At 44.4% G+C, this 24649-nt stretch overlaps 1 long non-coding RNA gene and 1 pseudogene across 1 annotated transcript; one reads left to right on the top strand and one right to left on the bottom strand.

Moving 5' to 3' along the window:
• The first annotated feature begins 1025 nt into the window (after positions 1-1025).
• LOC133375285 (5S ribosomal RNA) lies at positions 1026-1144 on the top strand (annotated as a pseudogene).
• Positions 1145-1690: 546 nt separating this feature from the next.
• On the bottom strand, positions 1691-21168 carry LOC133374915 (uncharacterized). Its single transcript, XR_009760019.1, has 3 exons — positions 20935-21168; positions 6782-6875; positions 1691-2003 (listed from the first exon to the last, which is right to left on the bottom strand). It is a non-coding gene; the product is annotated as an uncharacterized LOC133374915 (long non-coding RNA).
• Between the last annotated feature and the right edge of the window lie 3481 nt (positions 21169-24649).

Here is a 24649-nt window from a genome sequence, read left to right on the forward strand (position 1 = left end):
CAAGTTCTGCCGTGGCAAACCTGAAAGCTGGAATCAGCACGGTATTGCCATCTTTCATAGGAGCTGCAGGGTGTGTGTGAGAAACAACCTTTTCATCGTGTTTCTCTTCTGATTTGTTTTTTAAAAAAAACCTTTCTGTGCTTTGAATCAGGCTTTGCTGAACACCCGCGGTGGCAGAACAAATGGTCCCAAACGTGTCAAGTGTTCTGCAGCCTCACCTCCCTCCACCCCCAGATTGTGTCGTTTAGCAACATTTAGGTTCATAAACTCTGTTCTGGCGAAATGCTGGGAAGAGGAGCTGTTCTTTCTTCCCTATGAGAGGTCCACCTGAGTCATTTCTCACACCCCTGCAATTCCATTCATCCAGCTCCTTTTAAAGCTTTAATGTTTGATGCAGGCGGGCGGCAGTGGTCCATAATACCCAAGGCTCATAATCTTGGTTTGGTTTTGCTTTTTTTAAGAAGAGGGGGCAAGAACTCCTGTGTGCTTAATATTATGAACTGTAACCATTCTGTTCCCACCAAAAGCAAATCAGTGCTGCATATCCTGCGATGGTTCTTATTTAGCCAGGACAGTCCCAGATTTCTACTACTTCTCTCCACCCCAATAAATAGCTGCTCGTATTTTGCCTCTAGGGAGTTTAAATGCTAGTTTCTATGGGTTTGAACCCCATTCTTTTGGCTCTCTGGAATAGGGGCAGGCAGAAGGTAGATCAGGATCTATCAGAAGATCTCTGAGTAATTTGCAGGAGGATCAGCAAGGATTTCTGATTCTCAGTTATTTAACTGTAGTAACAATATTAGACTGCAAACTAGGGAGTGGACTTTTGGGGAAAAGGATTGTATGCACATAATCACTGTGAATGCACACGCACGCTAGCACATTGTACAATGTACACCCTCCCATTTCATGCATTTGCAGTGAGCAAGGTTCAATTTGAACTATCATAACCTATTACAAATGGGCTGTTCTCTCCGCGCCTCCCCCCATAGTGTCTCTTTAATTAAAAGAATCTGTGGCCAAGTCACTATGGCCATACTATCCTAAACATGCCTGATCTTGTCTGATCTCAGAAGCTCAGCAGGGTCAGGCCTGGTTTGTACTTGGATGGGAAACCTCCTGGGAATACCGGGTGCCGTCGGCTTAGAGGAAGGCAATGATAAATCACCTCTGAATACCTCTTATCAAGAAAACCCTATGAATATGTCCAAAGAAGATTCAAGTCATGATAAACTTGAAGGCATATTACAACAACAATGGCAGAATAAATAGATACCACAGACAGATAAAAGCCTATAGCAATATGCTTTTTTAAAAAATGAGGTCCTGGTACTCATGCCTTGATAAAAGTGCTGGGTGCCAGCACTAAATAGTTGTCATGGGCAGCCACAAAGAGGTGTCGGTACTCTGTATTGGCGAGTACCATCGGAAAAAAAGCCCTGGCCACGCCCGCGCCCGCGCCCGCGCGCGCATGTGTGTGTGTGTGGGTGGGCAGGAGCACTCAGGCTGTAATCTCAAGTGTCAGAATAGCAGTGTTACAAATATACAACATTGTACCTTATTTCCGTCTGTAAAATGTTCACAGAGATGGTTAATTGAATACTCTGGATGCAATATTGCAACATGTTTCAGATTTATCTCCTTACTTATTAAATAACGACAGCCCAGTGCCTGCCATTGTGGTGGATGGAGAGCCAGGCTGTATATTGCGGAGACTCCTGATGGGCAACGAATGAATCTCTAGACTCCTCACAGAAACACAGCATGGCACCCCTTCATGGGGTCCCTCACGGTGGGGAGCCCGGTCTATGGGATGGGAGGCAGATTTTATTACTCCACAGCAAGTGCCCCCCCACCTCAAGTGCAGTTTTTTCCCCTGCACATAGGAATGAACGGTAGCCATTAACTTCTATGGAAGAGAGGAAAAGGGGCAGTCAGAAGTGAGGTGCTTCTGTGGGTCAGTAGCTTTAGCCAGCTTCTGAGTCCGTCTGTGGCTGGGGAGGCTAGAAGGAAGGAAAGAGAACACTGGTTTGCGTAACATTTCAATAAATCATTTTATACGTGCAGATTTATTTGATTGCTTCCTAAGAAACACCTCAAAGTGATTCAACAAAAAATATATATATAAAAAATGTCATATATAAAAATAAATAAATTGCATATATAAAAACAATTTTAAATCCAGTATAGAGAGAAAACTTTAACGACAATAAAATTGAAACAGAAATTCAGTACATCTCACCACAGAGAGGAACAAGACTGTGAGTAGGGGAGTTGCCGGCCTGCTGCCAGGTGCTGCTAAGTGGTGATGGGTGAAACAAGCCACTGTTTTCATACACGGAATTATTTATGTTTTTATTGTTAAATTTATTTATTAAATATTTATTTATTTATTAAATTTCTATACCGCCCCATAGCCGAAGCTCTCTGGACGGTGCACAACAGTCAACATCAAAATACAATAGGTCACATATTGATCTGAGATTCATAGGAATCGATCGGTAAATGAAGTGAATGAATAAAAGAAATCTCCCCCAGCATCTGCCTCACTTGCCTAATGGCAGGGCCAGCCCAGCAGATGCCCTGCTGGTATGTCCTTTGACATCACCTGCCAAGGCCAGGGGTGAGTGCCGTACATGGACCCACGTATCTCTGTTGTGTACCTTTTGCAATGTTTTTAATTAAGCTTATTTGGGAACCAATCTCAGCTGAAAAGTCGGGCATAAATGTAGTTAATGCTTCTGGTGACACCCTTCCCCCCCATTTCTTGAGCATGGAGCGGTTTTATGTGTTGCCTTGCCAACAATATAGCATTCAAGCCAATGTCACAGAACACAGTCTAACCACCACAGATTAATACAGCAGTTAAATCAGACCTGAACCACTCAGCAGAGTCCAGCAAAACATGCTGACTTGCCAAAGGATGCAAAACTAAGACAGAGGGGATCCCTTTGGGCAGCCAGCATGGTCCTCCAGAGTCCAACTGCCATCACCCCACAGTTGGGTCTGCCAGGTCCCATCACTGACAGTGCTGGCTACCCTGGCTTTTCGGATTGGCCAGCTGGGAAGGACTATTGGCAGCTGGGCTCTCAGTTGCTGACCTCCTCAGGAAAAAACGAGAAAGGTCATCATCCCGACTACCCATTTTCCCAACCTGAGTGTCAGTCAGTAGTGAACGATTAGCCAACGTTGCTCTTGTTACCCACAAAATGGATGGACAAGGAAACGCTTGCTCTGTGTCGGCCAAGCCTTGAAAGTCTGGAGGGCCCTGCATTTGTAGTCAAGGATTGCGTGTGCGTGCGTGCTTCACATTCTTTGTGTGGGCCCTGCACGATGACACGGACGCTTTGTCTGGTTCTAACAGTGGCTCTAGGTCACAAAGAGCTTGCTGGGTGCTGCCCTTCCATGGTGGTTGCTAGGCAATGGAGCTGTGGCCCTTGGACTCAAGTGACTCTTCCAGGCCAGATCCAGAGGTGGTGGGGAGATTCTTCATCTCTCTCTCTCACGCACGCACGCACGTACACACGTGTGGGCTGTTAGCTAACCAAGTGACTGGGGATGTTTCCTAAGCCTTTCTTTCTATGGTGTAAACCTTCCTTTTATGGAATGCCCTCCCAGACAAGATACGCCTGGCGCCTTCTCTGTTATCTTTTCGGCGCCAGGTAAAAACTTACCTTTTCGCCCAGGCTTTTTAAATTTTGTAAATTTTTAAATATTTTAATTTAACATTCTAAACTTAATATGATCTTAATTTATAAATCTCAATGGCAATTTTATTAATGTTTTATAATTGTACTATATATATATATATTTTTCCACACTTGCTCATATTTTAATTGTGATTTTATTTGTTGTACACCGCCCTGAGAGCTTTCTGCTATAGGGCGGTCTAGAAATGTAATTAAATAAATAAATAAATAAATAAATAAATAAAATATTTTCTGTCCTTGACCAGTGGTGACAAAAGAAATCTGCTTTCTATATAAAAACAGTACCAGGTACCACCTCAGAGTCTTTTAGATATGTCTGCTTTTTTCCCCCCTGGCAGGAATCTTTTATGTTTAAGAGGTGAAAAGTCATCTGGAGGTGTTTTTAGTGATGTGGAAAGCTGCACCTGCTGGAGTTCTGCCTTGTAAAGGCAGGCAGAAAGATAAAATGTAGGAAACTGCCTTATTACTGAGTCAGACCATCAATCCATCTAGATAGGTATCGCCTACACCAGCGCTCGCCAATCTTTTGGGGCACGGGAGGGGCAGATTTGCAGACTGAATAACCCCTGCCCCCCCCTACACACACACACATGAACCAGGCCAGCACATACTGCAACCTGTTTTCCTGGCTACAATAGACTACTTCCTTCAAACCTAATTTCAGCAGGGGCACAGCAAGGGAAGGGACCCTGGAGGTGAAAGGGAAGGCCTCTGTGCACCCATGGGTGCTATAATGGTGAGGCAGCAGCTCTCCAGGGTTTCAGGCAGGGGTGTCTGCCAGCCAGTGGTGCCTGGTGCCCATTGGAGACTGTTTGTGGGAAGCAGAGACCAACAGAAGGTGGAGCCTGAGCTACTGACAGGTAGAGCGAAATAAGGCCACCTTCATACCATACATTTATTCCACTATTATTCCACTTTAAGCTGCCATGGCTTCCCCTAAAGAATCCTGGGAAGTGTAGTTTGTGAAGGGTGCGGAGAGTTGTTAGGACACCCTATTCTCCTCACAGAGCGACAATTGACAGAATGATTTAACAGTCAATCCCTCTGGGAATTGCATCTCTGTGAAGAGGGATAGGGGTCTCTTAACAACTCTCAGCACCCGTCACAAACTACACTTCCCAGGATTCTTTGGGGGAAGTGATGGCTATTTAAAGTGGAATAATAGTGGAATAAATGTATGACGTGAATGTGGTCTAATTCTAGTTTTGCCCCCATCTTCCTCCCCGACCATCTGCACTACAGCAGTATCACCCCACTTTAAACAGTCACTTAAACAAAGAATCCCGCGGACTGTAGTTTTGTTCAGGATGTTAAGAGTCCTTAGGAGACCCTAATTCCCTTGACGGAGATACACTTCCCAGTGTTCCTTGGGGAGAGGGATGGATTGTTAAACCCAGAGCTTGGGAAAGTTACTTTTTAAAACTACAACTCCCGTCAGTCCCAGTCAGCATGGCCAGTGGATTGGGCTGGTGGGAGTTGTAGTTCAAAAAAAGTAACTTTTCCAAGCTCTGGTTAAACCACTCTGGGAATTGTGAGGGCAACAGGGGTCTCCTCACAACTCTCAGGACCCTTCACAGACTACAGATCCCGGGGGGAAGCCATGGCTGTTTAAAGTGATGTGATGCTGCTGTAAACGTACGGCGCAGTCAGGAACCTAAGTCTCAGGAAGAGGAAGCGGGCAGCCGGTGCCACCCTCTGGGCAGGCAGAGCCGCTGGGGGTTGGCTGGCTGAGGGCAGGTGCCCCACTCCCCTTACTCTACCAGCCTCCACAGCTCCCAGCCCTGCCTAGAGCTGCCACAAACGGCACCTTTTGCATGCAAAGCAGAAGGTCCCAGGCTCAGTCTCCAGCATCTCCAGGCAGAGATGTGAAAGGGCCCTGCCTAGCTGGAGAGAGTCACTGCCAGGGTGAACAATACTGAGCTAGATGGGCACAGGAGCATAGGAAATGGCTTTATACTGAGTCAGACCAAAAGTGAGCAACTTCGCAGCATTCAAGGTCAAGAGCCGGGCAGTGGAATAACCACTGAACTGAGGGTCCTCCCTGCCCCATTAGCACTAATTAGAGGGCCTGATGTCTCTTTGATTGCCTTCCAGCATAACTAGCTGTGCCTTTGGTCTGTTTCACCTGCAGTGTGTAAGGAACGTAATCCCATTAGTCCCAACCTATAAATGCACAACTCTCTTTGGTTTGTGTCAGTTGTCACCGGGAAGGTCAGAAGGTGTGGGAACGAATGATACTGCCAAATGGAGCTATGAAGAAATCGCATCAGACTTTGAAGCTCTGGGAAGGACTATGGGGCCCAGATAGTTTTTTCTATGGCCATCATGTCACCCCACTGCTGAAAGAATTGCACTGGCTGCCTCTTAGCTACCGGGCTAAGTTTAAGGTTCTAGTTTTGGTGTACAAAGCCCTATACAGCTTGGGACCAGGATACCTGAAAGATCATCTTACCCCTTACATACCCAGTCGATCACTGCGCTCTGCAGGTGAGGGCCTTCTGCAGATACCATCTCATCAGGAGGTCTGTTTCGCACAATATAGGAAGCGGGCATTTAGCATTGTGGCACCTGCCCTTTGGAATTCCCTCTCCTTAAATATTAGACAGGCGCCATTTCTGTTATCTTTTCGGTGCCTACTGAAGACCTTCCTCTTTCAACAAGCCTTTTAAGTGGAGACCTTATCCCAGACTGTGTCTGTATTGGAATTGCTTTTAAGATGTTTTTAAAGCTTTTTTAAAAAAAGATGTTTTCAAAGATGTTTTAAAATATTTTAATGTCTGTTTTTATGATGTTTTGTAGTGTTTTTAGTGTTTTTGTTTGCCGCCCTGGGCTCCTACTGGGAGAAAGGGTGGGATATAAATGTAATAGATTAACAATAACAACAACAATAATGTCACAAACGGGTCATTGGGAACAAGTGTGTTTTTTTGCTTTTCATATTTCCCCCAGAATGGATAAATCCAGATTAAAGGGTGGGTGAGTGTGGATGGGTGGAATGGCTGGCATTGTGATGCTAACGATGTCATGGGGACAAGGCAAAATCATGTATCCATCAGGTGCCTCCATCTTACCAAAAAACACCCCTAGTTGCTGACCAGCAGACTACATTTTTCTTTCTTTCCTTCCTTCCAAAGTTGGTCGGTGTGTCTCTTCTTGCAAGGGAATCTGCAAGGAACACAGACTTCTGTGAACTGTTCATTTGGAACTACACAGGGCTGTTTTGAGTTACGGATCCACCTGTGCCTGCCTGAGTGACCATATCAGAAAGAATGCTTAACATACCCCTTGGATGCCATTCCCCCCCCCACATCACTGCTAGGAATGCAGACCTGCCTCTTGTGGGCAGCCTTTGATACAACTGAGAGGCATCGTGGGGGGCTATGAAAAAAAACACAAGAGGAAACCTAGTCTGGCTGTGGGTTTCTGACCATTTGCTAGAAAAAGAAGAGCAAGGTTGTGTTTACACACACACACACACACACACACACACACTTTATCTGTGTGTATTTTAAGGTACGTTGTGACTCCTGGGCCCACCCTGAACTCCACCCCAGGCCCTATCCAGGTACCAGGATCTTTCAAGAGTTGGCACCTCAATTTTCAGGAGGGAAAGGGGGGGGAGGCATGTGATGTTCCTATATTAATGTATATATGGTAAGTGTTGTTGTTTTAGAAGATACATGGTAAGTGGAGTGAAAGAGGGGGAGTGAATGGGCAGTAGAATGCGAGATGATTGGCTGAATGTTTAAAATGGCTGAATGTATAAAAGGAAGAGTGAGAGTGGAATAGGGGGGAGAAGAGAAAGAGTGGGTTGCTTGGTGGTGTTTGAGAGAGTTGTTTGCCAGGAGAGAGTGAAGAAGGAGGGAGGTGGAGTTCGGATTAGTATTGAGTAAAACCATATGCTTATGTGCCTTAAGAGAAATCTTGTTAATCTTGTTAGCTTTGTTATCTGTAATAAATACTTAATTTGGTTTACCAAAGGCCTGATCCTTGGCTGGGGTTTCACAGACCAGAAGGGAGGGTAAGGTAATGACCAAGGCTGAAGGGGAACTGTAACAAATGGTGGCAGCGGTGAAGAGAATAACAATACCAGTATTCAGAGTCTCTGGGAATACTAGTATTGGGACGTTACTGGTGGTTGCCTAGCAGGGGGATCTGTTGAGATCTGTGCTAGAGCGGGGAGAGAAACCATAAGAGAGAGCGGTCCGGACTGGTGGAGTCCCTGGTGGTGCCTAGAGACAGGCAGTAACCACGAGCAGGTAGGAACCTGACAGGGAGAGCCAGGGAAGGACGCCTCACAAGGCACGCCTCTTTGGCTTCTATGGTGAGATACAGCCAACAGATCTGGGATTAAAGCAACTGCTGTTTTAAGAGAGCTGGCTGCCCACTTCGATGGACTGAATAGAGTTTTAATTGAAGCTTTTATGTCCAATTTTTTAAAATGCAGGAAAGTTATCTTGCCTCACAGAACAGCCTCCCTTTTGTGAAACGTCCCTTCTGTTTGAACAAAGGGACATTGAGTTTAAACAGGGGAGACTCTGTTCACTACTGCCGGCATTATGTACTTTATTATAAATATATTTATCTGACCCTGCCTCCTGTGAGCTCAGGACAGTCCACAATGTTTCCTCCACCTATTTTATCCTCACAACAACCCTGTGTGGCAGGTTAGCTGCAAGGTAGTTATGGTCCCAAGATCACCCACTGAACTTTATGGCTGAGCGCCGATGGGATTACACCAGCCACTCTGGTGGGAGTAATTCTTCCCCCTTGAAAAATTTTTAAGTGGGTCCGCATTACACCAATAGTGTTTTAAATGCATGGCTGAAGAATAAAGCAGATTCAATTGCTTTCAAGTCAATTACGACTTAATGGCGACCCTATGATTCAGCAACCTCCAATAGTATCTGTTATAAACCACCCTGTTCAGGTCTTGTAAGTTCAGGACTATGGCTGCGTTTATGGAATCATGTTGCATTTTGGATACTCTGTTCATAGGGTTTTTGTAGTAAGAGGTATTCAGAGGTGGTTTATCACTGCCTTCTTCTGAGTCTGGAGGCAACCTAGTCTGGTGTCTCAGCTTGGACCATTCCGCCTTGGGTGACCCTGCTAGGAATCTAGCCTCTTGGTCTAGACTCCTGACGGCATTGCTCTCAGCTTCTTCCAAAGATCTCTAATCGCTCTACAGTTCTCTGCAGTTGAGATGCCCGGCCACTGGAATTCAGAGCCATACTGCTTCCAGTAGAGGAGGGGGAACACATTCATCCTGGGTAGTAGCCAGTGATAGCCTTGTCCTTCATGAATAGCCCCGGCGGGTCACAGGTGGCAGGACATTAAGCCCCAATAACTGCTGTTGTCTCTAGTTGGGCCTTTTCCCCAGGACACATAGTGGGATCATAGAATCATAGAATAGTAGAGTTGGAAGGGGCATGTAAGGCCATCCAGTCCAACCCTCTGCTCAAGGCAGGAATCCAAATCAAAGCATTCCCGACAGATGGCTGTCCAGCTGCCTCTTGAAGGCCTCCAGTGTTGGAGAGCCCACTACCTCTCTAGGTGGCTTTAAAAAGAGGATTAGACAAGAATCATAGAATAGTAGCGTTGGAAGGGGCCTGTAAGGCCATCCAGTCCAACCCTCTGCTCAAGGCAGGAATCCAAACCAAAGCATTCTCAACAGATGGCTGTCCAGCTGCCTCTTGAAGGCCTCCAGTGTTGGAGAACCCACTACCTCTCTAGGTAATTGGTTCCATTGTCGTATGCCTCCAACACTTAGGAAGTTTTTCCTGAAGTCCAGTCAAAATCTGGCTTCCTCCAACGGTGGGTGCAGTACATAGGCAAAGCATACAAATCTAACCTGTCTTGCTGTGGTCTCACATGGCCATTGTGGAAGATGCACATGTCCTACCCTTCTGTCAACTGAAACTGCACTGGGAAGGAGAGGCAATGCAAAGTGGTTGCCCCTTTGCTTAATTCCTCTTCTCTTTATGTCATGCCAGCGGCACGCAGGCTGAGGCATAGCTTCCTAGCTGACGCTGGGTGATGACATTGGGAAGGCATTTGTTCTTTGCTAGGCAGCCAGCCAAGTGAAACTTTCTGCCCTCTTGCCTTGCTCCCTGGGGGACCTGTGGTAGCCAGGAACATCTCCTCCTTCTGCCAACCTCAGCTCGATCCCTTTTTTCCTTTGCATACAGCACTTTGGAATGTTTCTTTGTGTTTGCCCTCCTAAACAATCCCCAAAGGTAAGGTCCCTGTTAGTCCGGCTTTAAGGGTTGACAAGAGAGCGTGACAATCAAGGTGGCGTAATGGCTGCATTTCATGTTTAGTGTTATGTGCGTGAGCGACCATATGCCTCGTGCTCATGCGCTCACCAACTTGGCTGGAAGGAAGAAGCAGATGCTGCCCTATACCAGGTCAGACAATTGCCTCTTAGGTCAGTATTGCCACCACTCTGAGACTGGGGTGCGCGTAACAACAACCTACATTGGTCTGAAGGCCAGAGCTCAAGAGCTCAGCAGTAGAGCACATGCTTTGCATTCAAGGTTCAATACCTGACAATTGTTTTGAAGGGAAAAAAACTTAAATAGCAAATGATAGGAAAAGTCCCTTCGCTTCCTGGGACTTTGGACAGCTGCTGCCAGTCAGAGTTGTCATCCAACAAGGTCGACAGAAGTGGCACCTGCTGCCTTGCCCACGCAGCCCCAGAAGGCCCACGGGCCCTGCCACTGCCCTCCTTGCCATCTGGCCAGTCTAACTTTTTGCCTCCACTCGCCGATGCAGAGTTTCTGTCAGGAAAAATGGAAATGGACCACCTTTAACTTGATCCCGACTTATGGTGACCCTATGAATAGGGATTTCATGGTAAGCAGTATTCAGAGGGGGGTTCCCATTGCCTCCCTCTGAGGCTAGTCCTCCCCAGCTGGCTAGGGCCTGCTCAGCTCGCCACAGCTGCACAAGCCAGCCCCTTCCTTGTCCGCAACTGCCAGCTGGGGGGCAACTGGGCTCCTTGGGACTCTGCAGCTTGCCCACGGCTGCACAGGTGGCAGGGCACGTAACCCCTGAGCCACTCCCTGTAGGGATGATCTTGAGCAGACCCTTGACACCCAGGAGACACGAGCGGGGATTTGAACTCCCAGACTCTGGACTCCCATCCAGGTTCTCCTCCCCACTGTGCCATACCAGCTGTCTTTCTGTTAGGAAGCGAATGGAAATTGGATCCAGCCTTGCAGTCAGCACAATCCCTCCACAGTTGCCAAGCCAAGGGGAGGAGAGGATTCTTGTGGCTGCTTTCTTAGAGTATCAAACCAGCCAAACCACAGGGGAACGTGCAGCTTAGGATTCAAAGTTGCATGCCGATAAGGGAGGCATTCACAGAGCTGAGCAGAATGGCAACTTGATGCCCAGCTCCTTGGGCTGATCCCCAACCCCAAATTAAGCCCTGCAGTGTCATCAAGACATCGTTCAACAGCCGCTGGAGCCCGTTGTGAAAGGTGACATGCAACTGAATAAGGAAACAAAAAGGTACAGCAGAACAAGCGGCGGCAGCAGCAGCAGCCCACAAAGAATTAACTTCTGCCAGATCCTCCCCCACATTGGAGGTGAGGCAGGCAGGCAGGACCGGCACCAGACTGCCGTGGGGCAGCGGCGACACAGCATGCTAATGCGGCAACACGGGGAGTGGCCTAGCCAGGCCTATTTTAAGCCCATGCCGGTAGGGAGAGGGGTTTTGCCTGGGAGGGTGGCTCCCACTCTGCGAGCCATGCCAGCATTGTGTTGTGGGGTGCATGGTCCGTGACCCGATGCTAGCATGGATCGCAGAACAGGAGCTACAACTACCCATCCCCAGCAGCAGGGGCCCCTCTCAGCCACAGGGGCCCTCAGCCAGTGCCCAACCTGGCCGCTGTCTGGCACCAGGCCTGGAGGTGGAATCCTTCTTTCAGGTTGAACTTCAACAGGGGAGGGGAGGGGGAGGGATCCCTGTGGGCTCCAAGGAAGGCCTCTGCAGACTCATTGTCGCGTTGGTGCCCTCTGGATTAGACATATTCAGGGAAGAGAAGGCTATCAATGGCTGCAAGTCATGATGGCTATATGTGACTTCCAGGATCACCAGCTAATGGGGAACTTTGCACTCATGTCCAGCTTATGGGCTTCCTAGAAGCGTTTCATTGGAATGTTCTGAATAGGGAAAACCATCAGTTTGGGGAATAGAAGACTCCCTCCAGCCAAGAGCTGGTTGCTGATCTTTTTGGGCCCACATACACTTATTGAAAAACAGCTGGTATAGCCCAGTGGGGAGGAGAGCCTGGATGGGAGTCCAAAGTCTGTGAGTTCAAATCCCCGCTCGTGTCTCCTGGGTGTCAAGGGCCAGCTAAAGATCACCCCCACAGTGAGTGGCTCAGGGGTTACGTGCCCTGCCACCTGTGCAGCCGTGGGCAAGCTGCAGAGTCCCAAGGAGTCCAGTTGCCCCCCAGCTGGCAGTGCAGCTGTGGCAAGCTGAGCAGGCCCTGGCCAGCTGTGGAGGACTAGCCTCAGAGGGAGGCAATGGGAACCCCTCTCTGAATACTGCTTACCATGAAAACCTATTCATAGGGTCACCATAAGTCAGGATTGACTTGAAGGCAATCTATTTCCATTTACACTTCTTGAATTTTGAGAAACTGGTTGTTTCTTTCCCTTTCCTCTCGAAGGGTTTAATCCCTGAATGGTGGGTAGCCTTTAAATACTGAAATAAAGAAAATAAAATAAAAACCACAGCTGGGAGAGGAAGAAGACTTTCTCCAAAAGTGATTGTCAGATGGGGACCAGCTAATCTGCCAGGCCGAAACAGGATGGATTTCTGAGCCAGTCGTACATCTGCCGATTCATCACTGTGGTGCACTGGGGTTGATGACCACATAAGCAAGCGCTTTAAGCACATAGCAGGCAGAGTCCTGGCTTTGCTCAGTTTTTTATCTAATTGTAGGTGAGCTAAATATTTCTCCAGCTGTCTTGACACTCACTGGCTTGCAGAGGAGGGCTCTTCTGCTGTAAAGTTCTTACCCTTTCTAGCTTCATCTTCTTCCTGATAAATTACGCTGCAACCCTAATCCCACTTAACTGGTATTGGGTGATCAAGAGGACTTACTCCTGAGTAGGGATGGAGGAAAATTTTGATTCAGTTCACATTTGAAGCCAAATCTATAAAGTCCGCACTTTCTGAGAACAGTGTGAGAAGTGAAACACAGCCATCCTTCAAAATTCTCCCTTATCCACATTTTGTGGTGCACTTCTCCAGGCCAGGAATGTTGACAAAAATGCATGTAGGGAAAGCGTGGATACAAATGAATGAAAACTACATACAAGATTGCATTATAACAGGAGAAATGGAACCAATGACCTAGCGAGGCAGTGGGCTCTCCGACACTGGAGGCCTTCAAGAGGCAGCTGGACAGCCATCTGTCGGGCATGCTTTGATTTGGATTCCTGCCTTGAGCAGGGGGTTGGACTGGATGGCCTTATAGGCCCCTTCCAACTCTACTATTCTGTGATTCTATGATATGATTCTATGAAATTGCTTGCAAAAATGTGTACATTAGGCAAATACAAAACATATACCTACAAAAATGTGCGTGTTAGGGGAATTTCACACTGAAACACTAAACTTTTTCATGAGGATTTTTTTTTTAAAAAATGGCAAATTGCAGAAAGGTGGAGAACTGAAGTGAAGATTGGGAAAATGCAAAGGTAAGACAAACCAAAAATGGACAGAGCCTTCCATCCCTACTCCTGAGTTAACATGGTCAGGATTGTGCTCTGTGCACATGTGTGACACCTGCCCATAGACAGGTTTATCATCGATGAGGCCAGTAAAGCATCAGTACTATATTCTAGGCCCAAGAGAGCCTTGCTTCAGAGAAATGTTTGATTGCTGTGCATGCAAGAGTGAAGCGGTACTCTCCTCCAGAGGACATCCAGCTGCACTCAACAAGCTCAGCAGCGTGCTTGAGGGCCGCTGGCCAGGCATGTTCCATCCGAGTGTACGGCACCCTTGCGCTCAGGGAGAGGCATTTCCTTTGCAGAGAGGTCCCCTGGGGCGACAGAATTGTGTCAGAACACACACAGAGCCTGGGAAGAGACATTTTTGCCTGGCGGGGCTGGAAGGGAAAGGAACATGACATCTGTACTGAGTTAACCGTGAGTAATGTCACAATCAGGAGGAAGCCAGCGGCTGAACGTCCCTTGCTGCCGTCTGCCAGGTGTCCATCGCATGAGGCTTGGGCTTTGACAAGGCTGGGCTTCTTGAAGGCTCTTGGGAGCAGAATTGTGTTACATGAGGGGCAGAGGAGGAAGAACCAACCCTTCATCCTCCCTCAGGGAGTCTGACTCCCCACCCTCCACAGTCTGTTAGATTTCGGATGTATTCAGCAAAGTCCTAGTCAGACCCACTGAAATTAATGAACCTTAGCCATGCCTGTGAACTTCAGTGGGTATCCTCTGAGTAGGACTAGCATTGAATAGCACCCTTTGATTTGATTTAGAACGGGGTGTGTGTGTGTCTGTCTTCAAGAAGTATATGCAGTTTCTCTGTGTCTGTTGAAGGCACTTCTTTTTTTAGCCTCACCCATTTGTCTTCTGTGAAATGGGTACTCTGTCAGAGCAGAAATCTTTGGATTTTGTCCTTTGGGGCTGAGACCTCCATCGCTCCACTCCCCACTCCCAGCCCATTCCGACAATGTTCTTGTCACCTGTTTGTCTTCTGTGAAATGGCTGCTTTTGTTTGGTCACCCATGGCACCCCCCAATGGCAGCCATTTTTGTTTCTGTCCCTCCCCACAACACTTTCTCAATATCCCAGAGGTGCCCACAGGCCCTAAAAGGTTGGCAACTCCTATTGCTGGGAAGGGAGGATGGCTCAGTGGCAGGTGACCACCTCTGCATGCCAAAGGTCACGGGTTCAGTCCCTGACATCCCCAGTTAAAAGGATCTCAGGTAGCCCGCGGTGGGAAAGTTTTCTCTCTCTGCCTGGAGAGCCACTGCCAGGCAGAGTAGACTACCAAATGGACAAAGAGGCTGACTTGTGGCAACTTTCTCCGTGCTTCCCATCAGAAGGCCAGGCCCCATAAGAACAGCCTCTCCTGCAGATTGTAACATCATGTCTGGTACACAGAGTAGAAGGCGCTCATTTCTATTTAAATGATCGCTGCTAGATTTGCATGCATAAATATAAATTAGCAGATGCAAATTTTAAGCAAATCTATATTCCCTTTTGTCACCTTTTTTGGTGATGCCTAAGTGGTCACCACTGTGTGTGTGTGTGCCTAGACCTCTCTGATCCACCATAAGAACATAAGAAGAGCCTGCTGGATCAGGCCAGTGGCCCATCTAGTCAAGCATCATGTTCTCACAGTGGCCATCCAGGTGCCTGGGGGAAGCCCGCAAGCAGGACCCAAGTGCAAGAACACTCTCCCCTCCTGAGGCTTCCGGCAACTGGTTTTCAGAAGCATGCTGCCTCTGACTAGGGTGGCAGAGCACAGCCATCATGGCTAGTAGCCATTGACAGCCCTGTCCTCCATGAATTTGTCTAATCTTCTTTTAAAGCCATCCAAGCTGGTGGCCATTACTGCATCTTGTGGGAGCAAATTCCATAGTTTAACTATGCGCTGAGTAAAGAAGTACTTCCTTTTGTCTGTCCTGAATCTTCCAACATTCAGCTTCTTTGAATGTCCACGAGTTCTAGTATTATGAGAGAGGGAGAAGAACTTTTCTCTATCCACTTTCTCAATGCCATGCATAATTTTATACACTTCTATCATGTCTCCTCTGACCCGCCTTTTCTCTAAACTAAAAAGCCCCAAATGCTGCGACCTTTCCTCGTAAGGGAGTCGCTCCATCCCCTTGATCATTCTGGTTGCCCTCTTCTGAACCTTTTCCAACTCTATAATATCCTTTTAATATCCAAGCTGTTTGTATCCTCTTATGCTGTCTCTAATTGGAAAAATACTCCCCCGACTGTTTTTGGAGCCATAAAATAAAGATTTAAAACCAGCTGACTCTGGCCAGCTATTGCAACCAATCATCCACAGGGCGTGTGAACGATGGGGAAATGTAGCAAGCTAGATTACTCAAAGGAAAGGAGAATGAATTAACCAAAAGGGGAAATTAGATTTGTCCCATGTCTTGTGGCTTTTTTCACCATTCAACCTCTGCATATCATTAGGAACTTATTAGTGAATGAAATTTAACAGGGATAAGTACAAAGTGCTACACCTAGGAAAAAGAAATTAAATGCATAGTTGTAAGATGGGGGAATACTTGGCTCAGCAATACTATATGCAAAAAGGATCTTGGGATTGTTGTTGATCACATGTGGAATATGAGCCAACAGAGCGATGTGGCTGCAAAAAAGCCAAATGCTTTAAACTTGGGTTCTTACTCTGAGCAGGGGGTTGGATTCAATGGCCTTATAGGCCCCTTCCAACGCTTCTATTCTATTATTCTGTGATGTCTTGCTCTTCTGAACCCCTGAACTCCTCTTCTGAACACTTATTTCATAATTTGGCCAAGAAAGATGGGCCTTTTGCACCTCCAATCAGTGCAGGAAACCAAATGCAATTGGTATGGGAGCTCATTTAGATTTAGAAAGAACAGAGTGCCTCTGATCATGTGCAGAGTGCCCTCTGCAGATAGAAGAAGGGGACTGAAGAGCCAAGCTATACATAGAGACAGCATGGAAGGCACAGAATCATAGAAGCAGTGACGGCCCGCCCTATGGATTTTGATCTGGGGTTGTCCACTTTTGAAAAGACCCCAAACTGTGGCTTTAGCACAGCCTTTGCCAACCCCCTAATGTGAAATCTAGGAGAGCTACCTTCTTCCTGGCATGCTGGCTTTCTATGGACAAGGAGCTTTTGATGTAGGGGGAACATTAAAAAAATCTCACCCCCCCTTCCCCAGTATTGAGAAGTGATGTCCATAGTTGGCTGTAAATATTCTAGTTTAATTTTATTAGAAGTGAAGTGTTGGAATTCAACCCCTGGGCTACATGCAACACTTCTGCACATTTCAATTGCCTGGATCAGGGTGGGGGAACTTTTTCAGCCCAAGGGCCCCATTTGCTTCCAGGGGCCACATGCCAGTAGTGGGCAGGACCAGAGGCAAATGTTGACAGAGCAATGACTTGTCAATGTTCCCTTTTGATGCAATGTTAGGTTCTATGCATGCTCGCAAACCCTTCTGCATTCCCCATTCAGGCAAGAAGAGCCATTGACAAGAGTTCAAAATCACATTCCAGCCCCGGAAAAAGATTGAGGGTGTTGAGAGAAATGCATATAATGTGTTGCTTTTTCAGGATATGTTAAGGATAAATAAAATGTGAGATTTTATTGTTCAGAATAAATAATTACTCAATTGATAGGTTGCAGTAGATATTTTATAGAAGCTGAAGCTAAGACAAGTAAACGAAAAGGGGCTTTGAACAGGATATGATCAACCACAAGCTATGAGGCTGTAGCTGCTCTGTTTGCTTTGTAAACAAACTTAATTTTAAAATAGATAAAGGATTCATGCTTGGCTAATTTAGAGGAGGTTTTATTTCTTTGCTTGATGTAAAGGGGAGTAGTTAAATAATAGATTGTTTTAAATGACTGTTTCATAGATTGACCTTAGGCAAGACGTTGCTAGGTAGAAGGGGTTTTTTCACCCATAAAGATAGAAGAAGATAAGATGGCCATCTGGAACACAGACAGATGAAACCTGTTTGCGGTCAAAGTCTGTTTTAATAATAAAATGGGGATTTTCGCTTGACAGAATTATAGGGAAATTTTACTTTGCTTGACATAATGGGAGTGTTTTGAAGATATTCTACTTAATTAATATTTACATAATAAATATTGGTATGGGGCAACTTAGAACTAAGTAATAAGAAATCTAAATAGGGGTGGGACTTCATTAAGGCGTTTTTCGGATAAGATTGTAAACTCTGGAAGTACCTGACCAATGGGGAAAACAGGGGAGGGAACTTAAGCATCGTGCTAGGGAATAAAAGTCTGTACCAATGTCATGTTGGGTGTGTCTGCCTTCTGGTAGGACACCCGTCCTTGCAAGTACGAAATAAAAGCTTTTAAAATTGATTCACACTTGTCTCTGTCATGGGTCTTCCACAGGAGACCGTTTTTGGGGTCTCATAGGGGTTTTTTTCCCTTAAGGAAAACCACGTTTCTTACAGATTGGGGGCTCGTCCGGGATCCCTTTATTTTTGGAGTGACCAGTGGTCCTGACTGTCCCATAGGAAGACGCGTCTCGTTGAAAAAGTTTCAACGGTCCTGGGGAACGAAAGGACTGACCAACTACTCCACTGACAAAGATCCCAGGACATAATTTGATAGACCAGACATTGTGAATCAAGGGGAAATTCTTTGGGTGTGGTTTTCTTGGAAGGAAAAGACCTGGAACGGTAGGCACACCGCCTAGACACGCGTAAAAGGACCAGGCAACTCTGTGCGCACGGGCCAAGGTAAGAAAAACACAAGGGTTTTGGGTTAAGTATTACTTTGGTGGTCAGGGAAACCAAGACAGAAGGAACGGGTGTTTCTTCGGAAGCCTCTTGGGTTAACGGAGTCCCTTGAGCCCCTTGAGTGGATTCTCTTGGGTTCCTTGAGAGTAATATCTCTTGGAAGAAATGTCACTTGGGAAGTGATATTTTGTCTTGGTAGAGGGATTAAAAACCCCTCTGGAAGTCTCTTGGGTTAACGGAGTCCCTTGAGCCCCTTGAGTGAACTCTCTTGGGTTAGAGGACTGGACCTTACTGTCCTGTGTGTGAGACAGGAGGAGTGGGGATAAAGTCCCGGGCTGGACCTTGTCTTCCTGTGTGAAAAACAGGAGGAGGAAGGTATTAGCCTTAAAAGTGTGAGTGTGTGTCAGATCTGAATGTGTGTGACTGAGACGTGTCCTGGACACTAAATGAATATAGAGTGGTGAAAAGGCTGGAAGAAAGGCCTCATTCTAAGATAAACTATGTAAAATTATCTAAATTAAACATAGTGACTGACATTATGTAGTCAGAAAATAAGGAAGAAACATCTGAGGACTCAAAGCCACATTGGTCCTATTTACAATTAATATTCCAGGCAATTATGATGGCACCTCATAAAAAACTTACAGTAAAAGAAATTTATATGTACATAATGGAAAATTAGCCCTATTACAGGACCATAGACAAGTCATGGCAGAATTCAATACGTCACCCTCTGCCTGGTTCTTCTGGAGAACGTGGTGTTTTGATGAAATGACAACTCACAGAGAGAGTATGTTTTTGGAGAATAAACCCAAATTTTGATAATAAATTGAGAAAAAGACGACCAAAAATGATATCCTGTCCTGGAATTCCACCAGGAATTCCTTGTTTTAGAAATAATTCGGTCCTCCCTAGTTACCTTGAATCTGTTCGTCCAACAGTGATTCAAGGCCCAACTACTATTTGTAATACAGGTCCCTTAGACATATTGGCAGACCAGACCTGTACATTAACTCCTCTCCCAACAAAATGTCAGAATAAAGAGGACATAGATATAGGAATAAAGAACAAGGAAGAAGTAAGAGTCAAGTCATGTCACAGATTAATGAATCAAAGAACAATGGGATTTGAAATAGTGAATCAAATTCAGGAGGTGGACTCCATACCATACTAAAAAAGGATTTACTAGTAGAATTGGCAATAAATTTGGAAATTTGAGATGAACAAATTGTAACTATCAGTAAGAAACAGAGAATAATAATGACTATTCTACACAAAGGAAGTCACTGGGGAATACAAATTATGGATGTATGGGTGTTTATACAGTAACCAAACAAATTAGTTAATGAAAAGGCAAGAGAAATTGCCTTACAGTCAGAACCAATCACAATTAATATATTAGTTCCATCAGTACCAATTATAGAAATTGTCCCCAGTTTTATCAAACAGGAAATAAAACAATTAGAAAATTAGGTTTGAATAATCATTTGGTGTTGTTGGTGTTGGGAATTAAGGATGTGACAAAAGAGATGGACAATGTTGTGAAGTTAAGTCAAGGCCATTAATTTAAGGATCCAATAAGGGTGAGAATTGTGGTCTGGACATTGTATGTGTTAGAAAATTTAGGAGAAAGTTATTCCCTTCACTCCAGTGTTTTCAATTGAGAGGTGAAGAAAGTTGTTAGATAAAGAGTGGAATTTGAAACTGGGAACCAAGTGCAAGAGGTCATATTAGGAAGTTAGAATTCAGACCAAAATTAATGCACCCAAATTAAGATAAACCCCACAACCCATCCTCTGGATTTTGTAATGAGATCCCAAACATTACCGAGGATTTGTTGTGGAGAAAAATGAACTGAGATCAAAAAGAAGTAAAATGTGTATAAAGGTGGTCAGTTTTACCCACTTGTCATTTTTGCAATAGAAAATAAGAAAGTAAAATGTCCAAATTGTATGAGAAATATGGCATGTTTCCAGTAGAATTCTTGTCTTTGTGGCATACTCATATAAGTACTTGAAGCAAAAAGCAGCAGTTCCCAGAAGAAAGAATCTTTGATTTAGAATTAAAATAATTAAAATGGCTTTGGAAGGTAGGACTTAGTTTTCCAGTTTTGACAACTAGGTCCCCCTAAATTAGAAGAGAGCCTATTAAATTTCTGATAAGTTATAGGATGAATATAAATTTTATTTGGGTTATTAGTGTAGGGCCAATTACTTTAAAATTTTGGAACGGCCATATGATTTTACATGTATATTCCTTTTGAGGGAAATTACTCTATCCTACCCCTTGGTTGTTTAATGAGTAAGGATTTATGTATAAACATTCAGGTTTTTAGGAAAACTTGGAATGTTTCTCAGTAATTATAAAGTAGTGCCTGAGTGGGGACACTCACTCAAGATTAAAAATAATTGGAATAAGTAGTATTTAGTTATAAGTACATACTCCCAGGAAAGTGAACAATGTCATGAGAAGAGAAAGGGGAGTCATGACTATAGTAATTATATATAAGGAGAATGAGATATAAATGAATTTGACTGATTTAATTAGGAAATAGTGTCATAAATATTGTTAAACCAAACACAATTTTAAGATAAATTGTTAGATGAAAAACATTGAGAAATTCTGTATACAGAATTGACACATGTGTATACTTTAATCATTTGATAGGATAAAAATCATATTAATGTTAGTTTATAAAAAGTAAAGGAAGGATATTTAAGAAACTAAAAGGTATTCCTACCGTTTTATATTACATGGTCTGGATTATTGGTCCTGCCAGTCTTTTGATGGAGACTTCTCCATGAGCCTATTGTTCTTTTGAAGGGCCAGAAACTTCACACCTGGGCGTCTACTGAAGTGGACTTTCAGCTGTGCGAGTTTCCTTAAAATCCAGTCCAACGGTCATCTGGAAAGTCCAGGTCTGAATGGACTTTTGGGGTAACATCCAGTTGGAGAGACTACTTCATTTCAGTCTCTCTCTCAAATTGAGTGGCAGGGACTTTCCCAGCTGAGCAGGTTGCTCAGGGGAAGGTTCACATGTGTGCGTTATTTTTGGTACAGCCTGACATTCGGCTTAGGAAAAAGAATCTGAAAACAGACCTTCTGCTTTTTGTATTTGATATGGAGAAACTAGTAGTTTGATAAATTGTTCCAGCACAGGCTGAAAAGACCAACTTTTTAGAAACTGCCCACAAAAGAACTGCTTCTGTGCTAACACAGACGGATTTCTATCTATAGAGCCAGGAGGAAGTGCCTGTTTATGACAACGTTATAGAATAAGGGGCAATATAATTATAAAACCAGTGTGGGTTTTAAGTTTAATAATAATAAGTGTTAAATATTGGAGTCCTTTGTGGGGGGAAAGTCATTGTGTCTGGTCCGATGGATGTGGCAGGTGGCCAACTGCCTTGACCAGTGGACCTAGACTGATGTTGTCCTTTCAATGGATTCTTATCTGTATACTGTTTTGCCAGGAAAAAGGGGGTATATGTGAGGACATGTAAATGTCATGGCAGGACAGTGTCTGGTTATTTATGTGAGAATTTCACTCTAAGGGAATTCTCTGTTTTGTTTTGTTTAGGAATAGGGTAAAATGGAAAATTTATATATCTATCTGGTGTTGTCCTGAGACACCCTTTAACTATAGAAAATTACTCTCCTTAAGTTGGGGGGTGTTTTTAGATAATATCAGAGATAATCATTGTATTAAAATTATTGATACATATTGTTTGTCTCAATATATAATGATAAACAAAAGTTATTGGGCAAAAGAGCATTTCAGTTTTGTTCTGGGTCATGATAAGGATGGTGGACGTTCATTTCATGGCCCAGAGTTTCAGGATTCAGTATAATCTGACCCTCCTTTTGCATGTTCATATGTTATGACTATTACACATGTTGTAACTGTTACTGTATATATGAGTTGGAGATTATGGACTACTATATTTAGGGGTATGGCAAAAGCACTAACCTTTGGAACTAAGGATCAGTTTATGAAAAATTATGTACTGGCACTATTTTCTTCTATATCTTCTCTAAGGAAAAAGGGAGAGCGCTGTTTATGAGACAAAGCCAGGAGACTAGATGTTCCTAAAAAGGCTGGACTCATTATACTAGAGTAAAACCAGGTTCCTTACCCACTACGTGGACCAGTACAATACAGACAGAAATCCCAGGACAAGTACCACGGCTACTCCTGCGGAAGATCACTGGAGGATTGAGTTAGAGGATCAAAACTGGACAGATAAGGAGAGATTTGAGACTTTATTAATTCCAGAAATAGATACTTGGAGTTCAGGGTGGGAATGGAAGGAAACTTGGGTTAGGACCCCGTGCCCACAGGTAAGATTTAAAATATATCAGGCAGAATATTGCCAGAAGAAACAGCTAATAGTCTTGTGGGGAGAAGGGGACCAAGGATATTGGATAATATATCATAAAGGGCAAAATCTAGTCTTCCCCTTATATAATTTCAGGTGGGGACAAAAAGGTTGGGGTTGGCAGAGCATAGGAAAATTAGGGATAAGGGAACATCAAAATAGTTTAAAGTGTAATCAGTGTGAGAAGGAGTGGAATTTCACCAACGAACTACAAAATAGCTCCTGGACTCCAGAGGAAGTAAGAAGAGAAGAAGAAATGAGCAGATGGGGAGCAGAGTATCCATAGTACTATAGACCAAAACACTTCCTATCAGAATTAGGAATACAACCAATAGTATTATCATACAGAAAACTTGGACAAATAAAACCACAAGTTTTGGCAATAAGACCTCTTCAAATTGGACCCACTCTTGATAAAATACCCCGGGAGGGGAATTCCTATATTTCCAGATTAGCAACTGGTACCATATCAGTATAAATAAAAGTTGGGAGGAATGTATAATACTACTGTAGTCCCAATGATTTCCATCCTCCTTGAAATAGCGGGATTTGTAATCAGTATTTGCCTTGTAATCATTTTCTTATATCTCTTTTGCTGTAAGCGGTTTTTTCTGTAAGTGATGGTGAGGCAACGACAGGCAGCCAATGCCCGCCAGAAGGTCCGGACCCATAAAATTAATATGGCCTTTATAACCCTCCGCACCCTCATTCCCCTTAAACCCGTCTCCAAGATTGAGACACTGCGCCTGGCTTCCAGCTACATCGCCCACTTGACCAATGTCCTGCTGTTAGGCGAGGACAGTGAGGAGGGACAACCCTGCCTCAACACTCTCTACAAGACCAGGGGCAAAATGGATGACAAACAGGCTAGGAACATATGTGCATTCTGCTTTAATAACCAAAGGAAGAAGAAGTGGGCAGCCGGCAGAAGTCTTGTGGGAGGCAGAGGGGTGAGACAGGAGTTTATGAGAAGATAGAGTGAGACTAAATTTCAGTTTGGTTAGGACGGTCCTAGTCCATGTGTTTATATTCAAAATAGAGACAAGATATGGAGAAATAAAATGCCTGGGTAGGATGGGTAAAATATATATTCGAACTGCTATGCTTGTGCAGCAGGCAGGCCAATGGCACAAATAGCTCCCTCTATAGAAGGACCAGACAGTACCACTAAAATAAGTTGCCTGTTGACTTTGTACCAGCATGAGAATGCCTAGAACAATGAGACCCTGTCAAGAGCTTTCCCACCAGTTCCCAGCCTTAAAACCTAGAAGACTAAGGACACCTTCAGTGTTCGCCAGAGTTTCTAGGACTCACTCAAGAGGTGGGAACTTTGGATGGTTGTACAGGAGATGGGTTGAGTAGTTCTTCTCACCCTCAGGTAACAAGGGCAGACTTATAGTGGTATTGGAACATTACAGGCTATCCTTCCTGAAAACTGGAAAGGGACATGTGCTATAGCATAATTGACAAAACCATTTACCCTGGCATTTGAACAAACTAAGATGTTTAGTAGAAGAGATAAAAGAGAGGCAATAGATTCCTCATTTGATAAAAGTATTTAGATAGACTCTATCAGGTATAGATGACCAACTTACTGGGTGGTTGGAGTCCAAGTTTGGAAAATGGAAGGGATGGATTTTATATATTTATCTCGCTAATAGCAGTAGCAGGAGTATTAACGGCTGTGGGGTGTTACTTCATACCATGTGTACAAGGCTTAGCACAGAGAATAATAGAGACGGCTGTAACCAAACAGATGCCTTTAGAACCTTCTCTTTATAATGAAAATGTGTTACTTTTAGCAGAACCAGAAGGAGATTCTCAATCCCAAGAAGCTCGATGTGAAACTATGTTAAAAGAATTCAACAAAAGCATGAGAACTTAATGAAAAAGGCAACAGAAAAATTATAAAATAAAAGAGGGAGGATTGAGAGAAATGTATATAATGTGTTGCTTTTTCAGGATATGTTAAGGATAAATAAAATGTGAGATTTTATTGTTCAGAATAAATAATTACTCAATTGATAGGTTGCAGTAGATATTTTATAGAAGCTGAAGCTAAGACAAGTAAACGAA

The sequence above is a fragment of the Rhineura floridana genome, chromosome 22, assembly GCF_030035675.1.
Source record: "Rhineura floridana isolate rRhiFlo1 chromosome 22, rRhiFlo1.hap2, whole genome shotgun sequence".
NCBI lineage: Eukaryota > Metazoa > Chordata > Lepidosauria > Squamata > Rhineuridae > Rhineura > Rhineura floridana.